Source organism: Schistocerca nitens, chromosome 6, assembly GCF_023898315.1.
Source record: "Schistocerca nitens isolate TAMUIC-IGC-003100 chromosome 6, iqSchNite1.1, whole genome shotgun sequence".
NCBI classification, from domain to species: domain Eukaryota; kingdom Metazoa; phylum Arthropoda; class Insecta; order Orthoptera; family Acrididae; genus Schistocerca; species Schistocerca nitens.
In genome coordinates, this window is record NC_064619.1 from 97,383,941 (window position 1) to 97,399,666 (window position 15,726).

Consider the following 15,726-nt stretch of genomic DNA (forward strand, 5'->3'; position numbering starts at 1 on the left):
CGAGGATATTTACCTGTGCGTTACTGGTGTTGGTAGCTCTTCATGATTCGAATTCTGGAATATTTACTTCGTCTTCTTTTGTGAAGGTATTTCGGAAGGCTGTGTTTAGTAACTACGCTTTGGCAGCACTTTGTTCGATAGTATCTCCTTCGCTATCGGGTTGAGAAGGCATGTGCCACTTCCGATTGCGATGAGCAGGTGGGGACACGTATAAAATAATTTCATGGGATCTCTTTGTCAACAGAATAGCTGTTTCTTCAACAAAGTAGTAGGATGATTTTTTAACAATATAGTAGGATGGCCATTCCAAGGAATAATAAAGAAATGGCATCAAAATCTAATTAATAAGCTACACATTTGTGGTTTACTTAAGACGCTATTGATTTAACCCCATCTACTGTAATGCTCACTGTTAGCTCACTGTTTGTTGTGACGATGGAAACCATTGAATCTACACATACCAAAAAAAGTTTTGCATCATATCGGTTCCGAAGGTTTCGGAACCTGTACAGAAAATTGGAATAGAGGTCAACCCAATCATCATTTCCACCCTTTTTATTGCTCATGTAAACCACACATTGCACGTTGTACCATGACACCTTCAGAGGGGTGGACAGGATTGATGTACTCACCGGTACCACAATACCAAATAGCTCGTCCTCTTGCATTGATGCCTGCCTGTATTCGTCGTGGCATACTATCCACAAGTTCAGCGAGGCACTGTTGGTCCAGATTGTCCGACTCCTCAACGGCGATTCGGCGTAGATCCCTCAGAGTGGTTGGTTTGTCACGTCGTCCATAAACAGCCAATCTATCCCAGGCATGCTCGATAGGTTTCATGTGTGGACAACATGCTGGCCACTCTAGTTGAGCGATGTCGTTATCCTGAAAGAAGTCATTCACAAAGTGTGCACGATGGGGGCGCGAACTGCTGTCTATTAAGACGAATGCCTCGCCAATCTGCTGCCGTAATGGTTGTAGTATCGGTCGGAGGACGACATTCACGTGTTGTACAGCCGCTACGGCGCCATACATGACCACCAGCGGCGTACGTCTGCCCCACATAATGCAACCACAAAACAGCAGGAAACCTCCACCTTGTTCCACTCGCTGGATAATCTGTCTGTTCAGATTGACCTCCTAAAACATCTCCGATGATTGTCCGGTTGAAGGCATATGTGATACTCATCGGTGAAGGGAACTTGATGCCAATCCTGAGCGGTACATTCGGCATGTTGTTGGGACCATCTGTACCTCGTTGCATGATGTCGTGTTGCAAAGATGGACCTCGCCATGGACGTCGGGAGTGAAGTTGCGCATCATGCAGCCTATTGCACACAGTTTGAGTCGTAACACGACATCCCGTGGCTGCACAAAAAGCATTTTTCAACACGGTAGCGTTGCTGTCAGGGTTCCTGTGGTGTCACCGCCAGACAAAACACTTGCTAGGTGGTAGCCTTTAAATCGGCCGCGGTCCGTTAGTATACGTCGGACCCGCGTGTCGCCACTATCAGTGATTGCAGACCGAGCGCCGCCACACGGCAGGTCTAGAGAGACTTACTAGCACTCGTCCCAGTTGTACAGCCGACTTTGCTAGCGATGGTTCACTGACAAATTACGCTCTCATTTGCCGAGACGATAGTTAGCATAGACTTCAGCTACGTCATTTGCTACGACCTAGCAAGGCGCCATTATCAATTGCTATTTATCTTGTGATGCACGTACTGTCAGACCGATGTTCACCAATTATGGATTAATGTTAAGTATTCCAGCAGCTACGTACTTTTCTTGATAGTCTAATTACTTTACTTGTTCCAGACCTCACGCCAGCCTGCATGAGCTTAAACGCGTGCCTTTCGGTCTCCCGTCCATTGTGGATTGGCTGTCTTGCCAGTCCACAACAATTCCTCCGAGCTATAATCCGTAGGTAGCGCTCATCCACTGCAGTAGTAGCCCTTGGGCGGCCTGAGCGAGGCGAGTCATCGACAGTTCCTGTCTCTCTGTATCTCCTCCATGTCCGAACAGCATCGCTTTGGTTCACTCCGAGGCGCCTGGACACTTCGCTTGTTGGGATCCCTTCCTAGCACAAAGTAACAATGTAGACGCGATCGAACAGCGGTATCGATCTTGTAGGTATCGTTGAACTACAGATAACACGAGACGTGTACCGCCTTCGTCAGTCGGAGCCCCTCCGTCTAATAGGCGCTGCTAATGAATGGTTATTTATATCTTTGTGCGAGTTTAGTAACACCTCTGAACAGTAAAAGGGACTGTGTCTGTGGTAAAATTTCCACAGTCAACGTTTATCTTCAGGAGTTCTGTCTGCCTCCGGTATCTTAGTGGTCAGCGAGACAGAATGTTAATGCTAACGGCCCTTGTTTGATTCCCGGCTGGGTCGGAAATTTTGTCCGCTCAGGGACTGGGTGTTGTGTTGTCCTAATCATCATCATTTCATCACCATCGATGCGCAAGTTGCCGAAGTGGCGTCAACTCGGAAAACTTGCACCCGGAGAACGGTCTACCCGACGGGAGGCCCTAGTCACATGACATTTACGTTTTATTTTCAGGAGTTCTGGGAACCAGGGTGATGACAAACTGTTTTTGATGAATTTATAGTTCTCACAGAATATTCAGGCTGTACATCGGTACCACACATTCTTGAGCTATTTATGACCTCCGTTTCTCGCGACAACAACATGTAGATACTGCGTTGTCCCAGGAGACCTTCACTTCACCGATGTCGGGTGACTTACGCGCCTCAGTGATACAGACGGCAATACCAGAGTTCCAACCACATGGAGGAGGAGCTCAGCAACTATTAGAGTTATCTTCATTGTGTCAAAAGCTTTTGAAGTCGAAGTAGCAGAAAGGACTATCTACAGGTAGGAGATACAATAACACATCGCAACCATGAATATGATTTACCACTAACAAGGGAACCTCCCCATCGCAGCCCCCTCAGATTTAGTAATAAGTTGGCACAGTGGACAGGCCTTGAAAAACTGAACACAGATCAATCGAGAAAACAGGAAGAAGTTGTGTGGAACTATGAAAAAATAAGCAAAATATACAAACTGAGTAGTCCATGCGTAAGATATACAATATCAAAGGAAGTGCGGGCTCACGAGCGCCGTGGTCCCGTGGTTAGCGTGAGCAGCTGCGCAACGGGAGGTCCTTGGTTCAAGTCCTCCCTTGAGTGGAAATTTTAATTTTTTATTTTCAGTTTATGTGAAAAACTCTTATGTTTTCGTCACTTTTTTTGGAGTGATTATCACATGCACAAGAAAACCTAAATCGAGAAAGGTAGAAAAATCTTTTTACCCATTCGCCAAGTGTACAAGTTATGTGGGTCGACAACATATTCCTGTCAAGTGGAGCACATGCCGCCACGAGTGTGGTATAGAATATATCAGACGTGTTTTACTTTGGAAGCATCGGTTGACCTATGACCTTGCGATCAAATGTTTTCGGTTCCCATTGCAGAGGCACGTCCTTTCGTCTACTAATCGCACGGTTTTGCGGTGCGGTCGCAAAACACAGACACTAAACTTATTACAGTGAACAGAGACGTCAATGAACAAACGGACAGATCATAACTTTGCGAAAATAAAGAATGTAAAATGTTCACTCGAGGAAAGACTTGAACCTAGGACCTCACGTTTCGCATCTGCTCACGCTAACCACGGGACCACAATGCTGCTGGGCTCACGTTCTCCTTTATATTGCCTATGTTAGCCATCGCCTACTCACTTTTTATATTTTGCTTATTTTTTCATAATTCCACATAACTTCTTCCTGTTTTCTCGATTGATCTGTGTTCAGTTTTTCAAGGCCTATCCACTGTGCCAACTTATAACTAAATCTGAGGGGGGTGCGTTGGGGAGGTTCCCTTGTAAGACGAAGATTTACATATTCTGACCAAGCTTAGAAGTGCTAACAGCCGTTGACACATTGATTCACTCACTGCAAATTAAAAAAAAAAAAAAAATGTGTTTAAATCTAAAGATAAAATCACCCAATTGCAGAAACTCTTAAAACAATTACATTTATCTATACTCTGCAAGCCACCTTACGGTGTGTGGCGAAGTGTACTTTGTGTACCACTGTCACTACCCTCTTCTCGTGTTCCAATCACGTATAGTCCGCGGAAATTACGATTACCGCTAAGCATTTGTGTGGGCTGGAATATCTTTTAAATTTATTACGTGATCTTTTCACTCAGTATAAGTAACATGGAGCAATACGTTGATTAATTCTCCTTAGAACGTATGCTCCACAGTGATACAAAATGCCTTTCTTAAAGCGACTTCCTACCGGCGTTTTCTGAGTACATTCGTGTCGCTTTCGAACTCACTAAACGTAGCTGTAAAGAAACAAACTGCTATTCTTTGGAACATCTTTATTACCTCTAAGAATCCTGTCTGATACGAATCCTAGACTCGTGACCAATATTCATCAATCGATCGATCGAAAGTATTAAAAGTGACATCCTTTGTGGGTGAATGACGTTTCCTGAAGATACTTCCAACAAATCTCAGTCTGGCATTTTCCATACCTGCCTTCGACTCCGGAGATCGTTCCACTTTAAATTCCTCCGTAGGCGTACTCCTACATATCTCATGTGAGTAACGGCTTCCAATGATTACCATGCAATCGTGTAATCATGCAGTAATAGTTCTTTCTGCTTATTTATACGCAACACTATACATCTATTTCGGTTGAGGGTAAACTGCCACTCCCTGTATCAAGCGTCGATCCTTTGCATGTCTTCCTGCATTTCGCTACAATTTTCTAGCGTTGCGATTTCTCTTAATGCTACAGAGTCCTCGATGAAAAGCCTCATGAAACTTCCGACGTCATCCACTACGTCATCTCAATCGTATTGTATTGGGCTGTGAGACAAGAAGACGGCTGCACAATGCTCTTGAACTTTGTCCATAGATATTCAACATCATTAGTGGTGGAGAAGAAATTTTCACGCTCCCGCTCCGATAGTATGAAATCTGTTGCTTGTCATCCTTGCTAAGCAGAAATGTTCTTCCCACCTTCCTTTATCTTCCTGTTTACAATTGTATTTAGTGATGCTGCAACGTCCTTATGATAACTGATTTCATTTATACGTAGAGGTGTGGAAGATCAAGTGCTAAGTAATCGTTGAAATTCATGGCAAAAACTTATAACTATTCTTGTGTAGCAAAGTGCAATTAGTTTAGGTCAAAGACCATTTTCAGGCTTAGCATTTATACCTGCTAATCTTGAAAAATGATCTGTGACAGAAACTAGTAGCAATGTACAAATCAAATAGACAGCTGAAAGTATTCACCACGAATTACAACAATCGCTAATTCTCCCTTCACCGGTGACTGCAAAACTTAGAAATTTCTGCTTAACTGGTTACGATATTTCTGTTACAAGGCGTACGAAACACTTTCACACGATTCCGTGCAGTACTAGCCCTCCTAATCATTTGGGACAGGCAAGTCGTCCGCCGGCAAACACTTTCAAGGAACCCCTTGAGGGCGAGGTCGCAAGTTCAGTCTTTAGTAAGGCTCATTTGAAGGTGTTGCGTTAACATTCATGACAGGAAAGATATTACCTGCTAATGACTCACCATGTCTATCAGGAGAGTGACAGAAAATGAGTGTTCGGGGCCGGCCGAAGTGGCCGTGCGGTTAAAGGCGCTACAGTCTGGAACCGCAATACCGCTACGGTCGCAGGTTCGAATCCTGCCTCGGGCATGGATGTTTGTGATGTCCTTAGGTTAGTTAGGTTTAACTAGTTCTAAGTTCTAGGGGACTAATGACCTCAGCAGTTGAGTCCCATAGTGCTCAGAGCCATTTGAACCATTTTTTTGAGTGTTCGGGAGGCGCAGAGATCAACTAACTTTGGAATGTTTGTACTACACTTCAAAAAATGGACATCGTCGACATTAAAGAAATGTTCGGAACAAAGTATTCACTTGCATCATGAACGCCGAATGAAAAATGAAGCACCACAGTGGTCACAAAGGTTTGCACCATCACGATAGAAGGCGAGCCACTTGGGAGCTATAATCCTTGCAGGACAATCAGCTACGAATGCACTCTTAAAGAATGTATATGGAATCATATTGGAATAACGGCGTGATGAGAACAGATGGAGTGTGATGGGATGCAACCGAATGCGAAACAGTCTGATCTGTGTATATCTTAAAGCGTACCGGCAGACAGTGCTATAATAAGTTCCATAGGCACAGAAAAAGTGAAGATCCAGAGGCAGAACTTGTCAAGTGCTTCGAGGTGGTATTAAATACAGTGTCACACACTTTTCAAAAGGGATACTTTGCTCTGAAGGAGTATGATATAGTTGTTCACACCAGGTATAAAGCAAAAACCAGTTAATTTGACCAGCTATTGGCCAAATGCAGTGCTAATACTACAGTTGTAGTTCTCTTACGCCCATTTTCCCACTCTTGCTTGCTGTGACGTAAATATTCCCTACTGCCTTTGGAAAATCCCACAGACGAGAAGGAATCAGACGACAGTGCATCTCACACCTCTCGCAGCACAATTAAAAACGTTCCTACATCCAGATTAAAAGTCGGAATAATAGTAAACCGATGTTTTAAGGCAATGATGTCAGTTGATCTTGACACAATTCTCTTGTTACCTCTAATTTTCAGCGTCCCTGTCGTATGCATTTCCTCTTCAAATACCGACTGGTAATAGTTGAACCCCAATTCCTTTATAAACGACGCTTATCTCGTCTACAAATTTTGAGGCCTATTCCTCAATTTGCTGTGCATCGTCAGGTTGAAGTTTTGTTTGAAATTTCAATATTGTAAGTCTTCCAGTTCTGTAGCATTGTTCGGATCTATGCAACCATCTAGTGTTTTCCTTCAAATCACTGTAATCCAAGTTGCACCCAATTTGATGTGCCCAGCGTTGTATTCCCAACATCCTATAAATGGTATCGAGAATCCCTGAAACGCGCAAACACCAGTTCCCGTAACAAGTTCTCCACTGTATATCCTTAGTCTCTTTAAGCGCTTCAAGGTCATTGCTGCCGACTTATTCTTTTCATACTATGCTGCGGATAATCTTCCATTTACGTAGGTACGTTTAGTATTCGCTACAAGAAATCGATTGTCCTTTACTATGTTTCACTGGAGAAGGGGTTTGTGGCTCCCTATTCGGTAAGGATGAGGAACTACTTGGCTCGGCACCCATTTCTATTTCATTTTCACTTGCTAAACCGTATCGTCATCATTGTACTCCTCATGTACATTGTCCGCACAGTCGAGTGTATGCAACACCACACATTCCACTCATCGTGCAGAAACGCTAATTCTTCGTCTTCCACTTCTTTGTCACTCTGCGAAATTCGTTGTGTTCGTTACTGACGAAATGTCAACTTCGGCAACTGATGTAGATATAACACAACGTTTACTTTGTTATCGTTGCTATGCTGTTATCAAGACAATTAGCACTGTAGCTCTGCTGTGAATCAGTCGTCAAATAAGCAGTTCAACTACATGCGGTAGTCTCATGCTGTGCTCGCCATTGGATACCTCCAGTCATAACCTCCGTTACCACTAGTGTTTCTTTTTCTTTTTTTTCTTTTTTTCTTTCTTTTTTTTCTTTTTTTCTTTTTTTTTGGGGGGGGGGGGTATCAGTTTTCTAACAGGTTCGATGCGGCCCGCCACGAATTCCCCTCCTTTCTCAACCTCTTCATCTTATAGTAACACTTGCGAGATACGTCTTCAATTAGTTGCTGGATGTATTTCAATCTCTATCTTCCGTTGCAGTTTTTACCCTCTAAACCACCCTCCAGTACCGTGGCAGTTATTCCCTAATGTCTGAAGAGATGTCCAGTCATCCTGTTCCTTGTCCTTGTCAGTGTTTTCCACATATTCATTTCTGATTCTGCAAATAACCTCTTCATTCCTTACCTTATCAGTCAACCAAGGTTTAACAGTCGTCTGTAGCATCACATTTCAAATGCTTTGATTCTATTCTGTTCCGGTTTTCCGACAGTCCATCTTTCACTACCAAGCAATCCTGAGCTCCAAAAGAACATTCTCAAAAATTTCGTGTTCAATTTAAGGCCTGTGTTTGATACTAGTTGACTTTTCTTGCCCAGGAACGCCCTTTTTGCCAGTGCTAATCTGTTTTTGATGTCCCCCTTGTTCCGTCAAAAAAATCAAATGGACCCAAGCACTATGGGACTTAACATCTGAGGTTATCAGTCCCCTAGACTTAGAACTACTTAAACGTAACTAACCTAAGGACATCACACACATCCATGCCCGAGGCAGGATTCGAACCTGCGATCGTAGCAGCGGCGCGGTTCTGGACTGAAGCGCCTAGAACTACTCGGCCACAGGGGGCGGCTGCTCCGTCACTCACTGGTTATTTCCTAGGTAGTAGAATTCTTTATCTACTTCGCGATCATCATTTGTGATGTTAAGTTTTTCGCTGATTTTAATTCTGCTAGTTCTCCACTACTCTCGTCTTTCTTCGATTTACTCTTCCAGGGTGTCCAGAAAAGGGATCCCTGATTTCAAAATTAAATATCTCGAAAACAAAGATCGATAGAAGAATGCAGTAAACGGTATGTTTATTGTGAAAGCTGTAAGAAGTTTATACAGCAGTTTGAAATAATAGTTACAAAAGCTGCTAACAGATGGCGCTGTACGCTGTGCAGCTCATATCAGCATACATAAGTGAAATAATCGTATGAAAACATTATTTGCAAACAATCACATCACAATGTTTTCAAAATGTTCACCATTGGCACTACACAGGTGGCGCAAACGAAGAATGAAATTCGCCATCACATTTCGTAGTCACAAGTTCCTCATATAGTCCACCCACTACACACATATGTTGTACTTCGTCCCGTACATCACTGACGATAAAAGTATACGTAAAAAATACTAAATATCTCAAGAAAATGTCTTCTACCAATTGTAGGTAGTGCCTGCTGATAGTACTGTAGTCCAGAAACTGATTCATTGCTCGCTTCGAAAGAGATAAATGAATTAATTGACAGCACGACACACTAGTTAACAGATACGGACTACTATGGTTCTGTACACATTTATTATATTTGTATTATTGTTAGTATTAGAGTCGTAGAAACATAGCATTAATAGCCTGAAGTCGTCCAATTTCTGCCAGTTCCGAAGTTAGGAAGTGATTAAAGAACAGTAAATATAGTGCATACACTTGAACTTGTTTGACTTTAAATGGAACTACAGTGTGCCGGTCAAGCAAGTGCCGTAGTGGTGAGTGGTAACACAGGGGAAGCACGTTTTGTAACAAGTGTGTATCCTCACTGTGGATGGTTAGCATTGGGTCTTGCCCACTCGTCTGGTATAGGGTACTAAAGGGATGCTGCGATCTCGGAATGCTATTCAACAATTCAAGCAAATAAGGTTATTAGTTTTATTTCTATACAGAAGAACTGACAAGACTTAATCTGAAAACACAACGAAATTCTGTCTCGAAATCTGGCAGAAAACCCAAAGAGATTCTGGTCATACATAAAGCACACCAGTGGCAAGACACAAGCAATATCTTCACTGCGCGATAACAGCGGTGAAGTCACTGATGACAGTGCCACGAAAGCAGAGTTGTTAAACACGGTTTTCCGAATTTCCTTCACCAAAGGAAAGGAAGTAAATATTCCTGAATTCAAATCAAGAACAACGGTCAAGATGAGAAACATAGAAGAAGATATCCTCGGTGTAACGAAGCAGCTTAAATCACTCAATAAAGGCAAGGCCTCCGGTCCTGATTTTATACCAGTCAGGTTCCTCTCAGAGTATGCTGATAAAATAGCTCCATATTTAGCAATTATATACAACCACTCGCTCACAGAAAGATCCGTACGTACTGGAAAATTGCTCAAGTCACTCCAATACCCCAAAAGGGAAGTAGTAGTATTCCGCTGAATTACAGGCCTATATCACTAACGTCGATTTGCAGTAGGGCTTTAGAACATTTACTGTATTCGATCATTATGAAGTGCCTCAAAGAAAACGATTTATTGACGTATAGTCAGCACCGATTCAGAAAACATCGTTCTTGTGAAACACAACTAGCTCTGTATAATCATGAAGTAATAAGTGCTCTCGACAGGGGATGTCAAATTCATTCCATATTTTTAGATTTCCAGAAGGCTTTCGACACCGTTCCTTCCAAGCGCCTTCTAACCAAACTGCGTGCCTAAGGAGTATCGCCTCAGTTGTGCGACTGGATTCGTGATTTCCTGTCAGAAAGGTCACAGTTCGTAGCAATAGACGGAACGTCATCGAGTAAACCAGAAGTAATATCCAGCGTCCTCAAAGGAAGTGTTATAGGCCCTCTATTGTTCCTGATCTATCTGAAGGCTGTAAATTAAACTAAATACTTACGGATTACAATTACATATAACCTACATTGGAACGATCACATAGATAATATTGTGGGTGGAACAAAACACAGAATGCGATTCATTGGCATAACACTTAGAAGGTGCAACAGTTCTACCAAAGAGACTGCTTACACTACGCTTGTCCGCCCTTATTTGGAGTACTGCTATGCGGTGTGGGATCCACATCAGGTGGGACTGACGGATGACATTGAAAAAAGTACAAAGAAGGGCAGCTCGTTTTGTATTATCGCGAAATAGGGGAGATAGTGTCACAGACATGATACATGAATTGGAGTGGTAATCATAAAACAAAGGCGTTTTTCGTTACGACGGGATATTCTCTTGAAATTTCAATCACCAGTTTTCTCCTCCGATTGAGAAAACATTTTGTTGGCACCCGCCTACGTAGGGAGAAATGATCATCACGATAAAATAAGAGAAATCAGGGCTCGTTTTTCCCGCGTGCTGTTCGAGAGTGGAACGGTAGAGAGACAGCATGAAGGTGGCTCATTGAACCCTCTGCCAGGCACTTTATTGTGAATAGCAGAGTAATGACGTAGATGTAGATGTACAAATGGTTGTCGCAAGCGATGGTCGACATGCAATACAGTTCAGTGTCATTGGCTATACGAAATATTTCCGCAAATTGACACACAGTTCGCGCATCACTATTATCTGATCTTGTAGCACTCTCTGCTGGGCCGTGCTACGCTCTGCGAATATATTCCAATAATGTCCACTAATGTCCGGCTGTGGCTGTCGTGGCGCGGTCCTAATTATTGGCCGACGTCATTTCACTGCCTTCTGTGGTCTTTAGTTCCTCCTATTCGTTCCAGCGCTTGTGGTTACTGCAGAACAATTAGCTTTCTTTTCGAGGAAGAGTTGTGGGTAGCACTTGCGATGCGCCACGAATTCTAATGTCATTTAACACTCCCTCTCCCACTCTCACTCATACACATACAAATTAAATTCCATTCATCTTTAATCATTTTAAAAATAAAAGTGTTGCAAAGAAAGTCTTTCATTCTACAGTTTAGTTAAGTTCTAAAGTTAATGGTAATTTGGGGAGGGCGGCAGGGGCAACAGATGGCAGGGAAAAGGGGGGGGGGAGGATGGGGTACTAGCTAATGTCTGGTTGCACTCGGGGTAATGGTCTAAGAACGGGTGGGAACCACTGTAGTATTAGAAGAAGCAGTAAAGAAATACCGTACATTTCGAGAGATGTTTTTCAACTTTGAAGTACTATTGGAAGTATCTCACGATTTTTGTGTTTACGCTCATCATCATCGGAGTCCATTACTGCGTTTATGTGTGAAACAGTTCCTGAAAGAGGACCGTAAGACAGAGGAAGCACTGTAAGGCAGACACATTTTCTTAATTAATTCCCCTGAGATAAATAGGACATAGCCTTCGCTCTGTTGAAATGTTCTTTTTAGCCTTCTCTTACGTCTGTCTCTTTCCGTATATCGTGAAGAGTGCCATTTCCAACTGCTTTACCGGAAGTAATATTTTCCACGCTGGCAGACAGAGGAGTTCGCACTAGTCCTTCAGCACCTGCTATGCCACTCCCGGAAGCCCTGTTCTGTGAAATATTCAGGCGGAGGGCGGACGACGTTTCTCGGTGTTTTTGGGCCGCCACCTCGAGCTGGTGTAAGGAAGGGACGGATAAAGCGGATTACAGTCGGAGAATGGGTGGAGGTGGAGGTGGCGCCGTAAGAGAAAGGGCACGCCCTCGTGGAAATATTTATGGCTGGAAACACCGCTCTCTCAGCAACAGTGGGATCACTTCTTGCCGCAACACCGATAAAGATTGCAAGCCGGGTGTCCCTCAACTTTTCTTTTTCCTTCAGCAGATGTGGCCTCAGACACTTGCTCTCCATCGATCTTGAAGTAATAAGATGTAATGAGAGAATTCTCCTTGATAAAAAGAAAGAGACGACATTCTGAAAGCACTTTAACAAACGAAAAATCCTTACCATTAATGCACAAGGCACGAAGTCGGAAAGGGAATTCACTTGTTCAGTTTACACTTCTAGATCGATAACTTTTTTTTTCATTCATAGTCTAGGAGCAACCATTTACAGGTGACTCCCGGCTAAATGGTAACCTGAATATTACCAAAAAGGGTTGTGCCACAGATAAACTGTTCTTGCATGACTGAAGCAAGTACAACTTTCTACGACACTGAAGAACCCTTCTGAGAGGTCCGCTTGTACATGGAGCCGGATTTTGTAATAAATTTCATGATAAATGACATGAAATGGTTATCACTTGTAGAAGAGATCGTACCTTTGACACCACTGAACCAAAGATGTTGCCTCAGTGGCAGAATCGATGGTAAGTAGGAGCGCAGGGAGCATAGTAGCAGTTCCCGTTGCACTCTGTTAAAGGTAGGATGCAAGACTTTAGGCTAGTGGCTAGCTGCGATAATTTAGCTGTTGGCCTATGGACGTAGCATAATACTTTTTTGTAAGGTAATGAAATTTAGAATATTTAGTTTCAATTATACAGCAATGCAATGTGGATTGATGAAATGTATGATGACATAAAAGAAATTGTTCAGGTAGTGAAGGGAGACGAAAATTTAATAGTCATGGGTGACTAGAATTCAACAGTAGGAAAAGGAAGAGAAAGAAACGTTGTAGGTGAATATGGATTAGGGCTAAGTAATGAAAGAAGAAGCCCCATGGTAGAATTTTGCACAGAGCACAACTTAATCATAGCTGACACCTGGTTCAAGAATCATGAAAGAAGGATGTATACATGGAAGGACCCTGGAGATACTAAAAGGTTTCAGATAGATTATATAATGGTAAGACATTTCCAGGGGCAGATGTGGACTCTGACCACAATCTACTGGTTATGAACTGTAGATTAAAACTGAAGAAACTGAAAAAACGAGGGAATTTAAGGAAATCGGACCTGGATAAACTGAAAGAACCAAAGGTTGCACAGAGTTTCAGGGAGAGCGTAAGGGAACAATTGACAGGAATGGGGTAAAGAAATACAGAAGAAAAATAGGTAGCTTTGAGGGATGAAATAGTGAAGGCAGCATAGGATCAAGTAGGTAAAAAGACGAGGGCTAGTAGAAATCCTAGGATAACAGAAGAGATACTGAATTTAATTGATGAAAGGAGAAAATACAAAAATATAGCAAATGAAGCAGGCAAAAAGGAATACAAACGTGTCAAACATGAGATCGACAGGAAATGCAAAATGGCTGAGCAGTGATGGCTAGAGAACAAAAGTAAGGAGGTAGAGGCTTATCTCACGAGGGGTAAGGTAGATACTGCCTACAGGAAAATCAGAGAGACCTTTGGAGAAAAGAGAACCACTTGCATGAATATCAAGAGCTCAGATGGAAACCCAGTTCTAAGTTAAGAGGGGAAAGCAGAAAGGTGGAAGGAGTATACAAGGGCGGTGTAATTGAGGGCAATATAATGGAAATGGAAGAGGATGTAGATGAAGATGATATGGGAGATATGATACTGCGTGAAGAGTTTGACAGAGCACTGAAAGACCTGAGTCGAAACGAGGCCACAGGAGTAGACAACATTCCATCAGAACTACTGACGGCCTTGGTAGTGCCATTCCTGACAAAACTCTACAATCTGGTGAGCAAGATGTATGAGACAGGCGAAATTCCCTCAGACCTTAAGATGAATATAAAAATTCCAATCCCAAAAAAAGCAGGTGTAGACAGATATGAAAATTACCAAACTATCAGTTTAACAAGTCACAGCTGCAAAATACTAACGCGAATTCTATACAGACGAATGGAAAAACTGGTAGAAGCCAACCTCGGGTAAGATCAGTTTGGATTCCGCAAAAATGTTGGAACACTTGAGGCAATACTGACCCTACGACTTATCTTAGAAGAAAGATTAAGGAAAGGCAAACCTATGTTTCTAGCATTTGTAGACTTAGAGAAAGCTTTTGTCAATGTTGACTGGAATACTCCCTTTCAAATTCTGAAGGTGGCAGGGGTAAAATACAGGGATCGAAAGGCTACTTACAATTTGTATAGAAAGCAGATGGCAGTTATAAGAGTCGAGGGACACGAAAGGGAAGCAGTGGTAGGGAAGGGAGTGAGACAGGGTTGTAGCCTCTCCCCGTTGCTATTCAATCTGTATATTGAGCAAGCAGTAAAGGAAACAAAAGAAAGGTTCTGAGTAGGGATTAAAATCCATGGAGAAGAAATGAAAACTTTGAGGTTTGCCGATGACATTGTAATTCTGTCAGAGACAGCAAAGGACTTGGAAGAGTAATTGAACGGAATGGATAGTGTCTTGAAAGGAGGGTATAAGATGAACATCAACAAAAGCAAAATGAGGATAATTGGATGTAGTCGAATTAAGTCGGTCGATGCTGAAGGAATTAGATTAGGAAATGAGACACTTGAAGTAGTGAAGAGTTTCGCTATTTCGGGAGCAAAATAACTGATGATATTCGAAGTAGAGAGGATATAAAATGTAGACTGGTAATGGCAAGGAAAGCGTTTCTGAAGAAGAGAAATTTGTTAACATCGGGTATTGATTTAAGTGTCAGGAAGTCATTTCTGAAAGTATTTGCATGGAGTGTAGCCATGTATGGAAGTGAAACATGGACGATAAATAGTTTAGACAAGAAGAGAATAGAAGTTTTCGAAATGTGCTGCTACAGAAGAATGCTGAAGATTAGATGGGTAGATCACATAACTAATGAGGAGGTATTGAATAGAATTGGGGAAAAGAGGAGTTTGTGGCACAACTGGACTAGAAGAAGAGATCGGTTGGTAGGTCATGTTTTGAGGCATCAAAGGATCACCAATTTAGTACTGGAGGGCAGCGTGGAGGGTAAAAATCGGAGAGGGAGGCCAAGAGATGAATACACTAAGCAGATTCAGAAGGATGTAGGCTACAGTACGTACTGGGAGATGAAGAAGCTTGCACAGGATAGAGTAGCATGGAGAGCTGCATCAAACCAGTCTCAGGACTGAAGACCACGACAACAACAACAGAATCAGAAAAGTATTAATGTTTGTAACACCTTTAGCGGGCATCGTTGCACAATATTCAAAATTACCACTAAACATTTCCAAGGTTATTAATTTATCAATTATTCTACTGAGATTATTTGTATGAAGCTATTTTACGGCCGGCATTGCACTTCTGAGCCAAGATAGAGTATTTTGCATGCCTACTGTGGAGAGAACCGAATACCAAGATTACATCCGTTGCGACTCAAGAGAAAAAGAAAAATGTGTTTCATTGTTTATTTGCATAGTGAATTTTATCAGTTTATTGCACAGGGCCATAGAACTCGGTGCACACGAGAGTGAGTAAATTT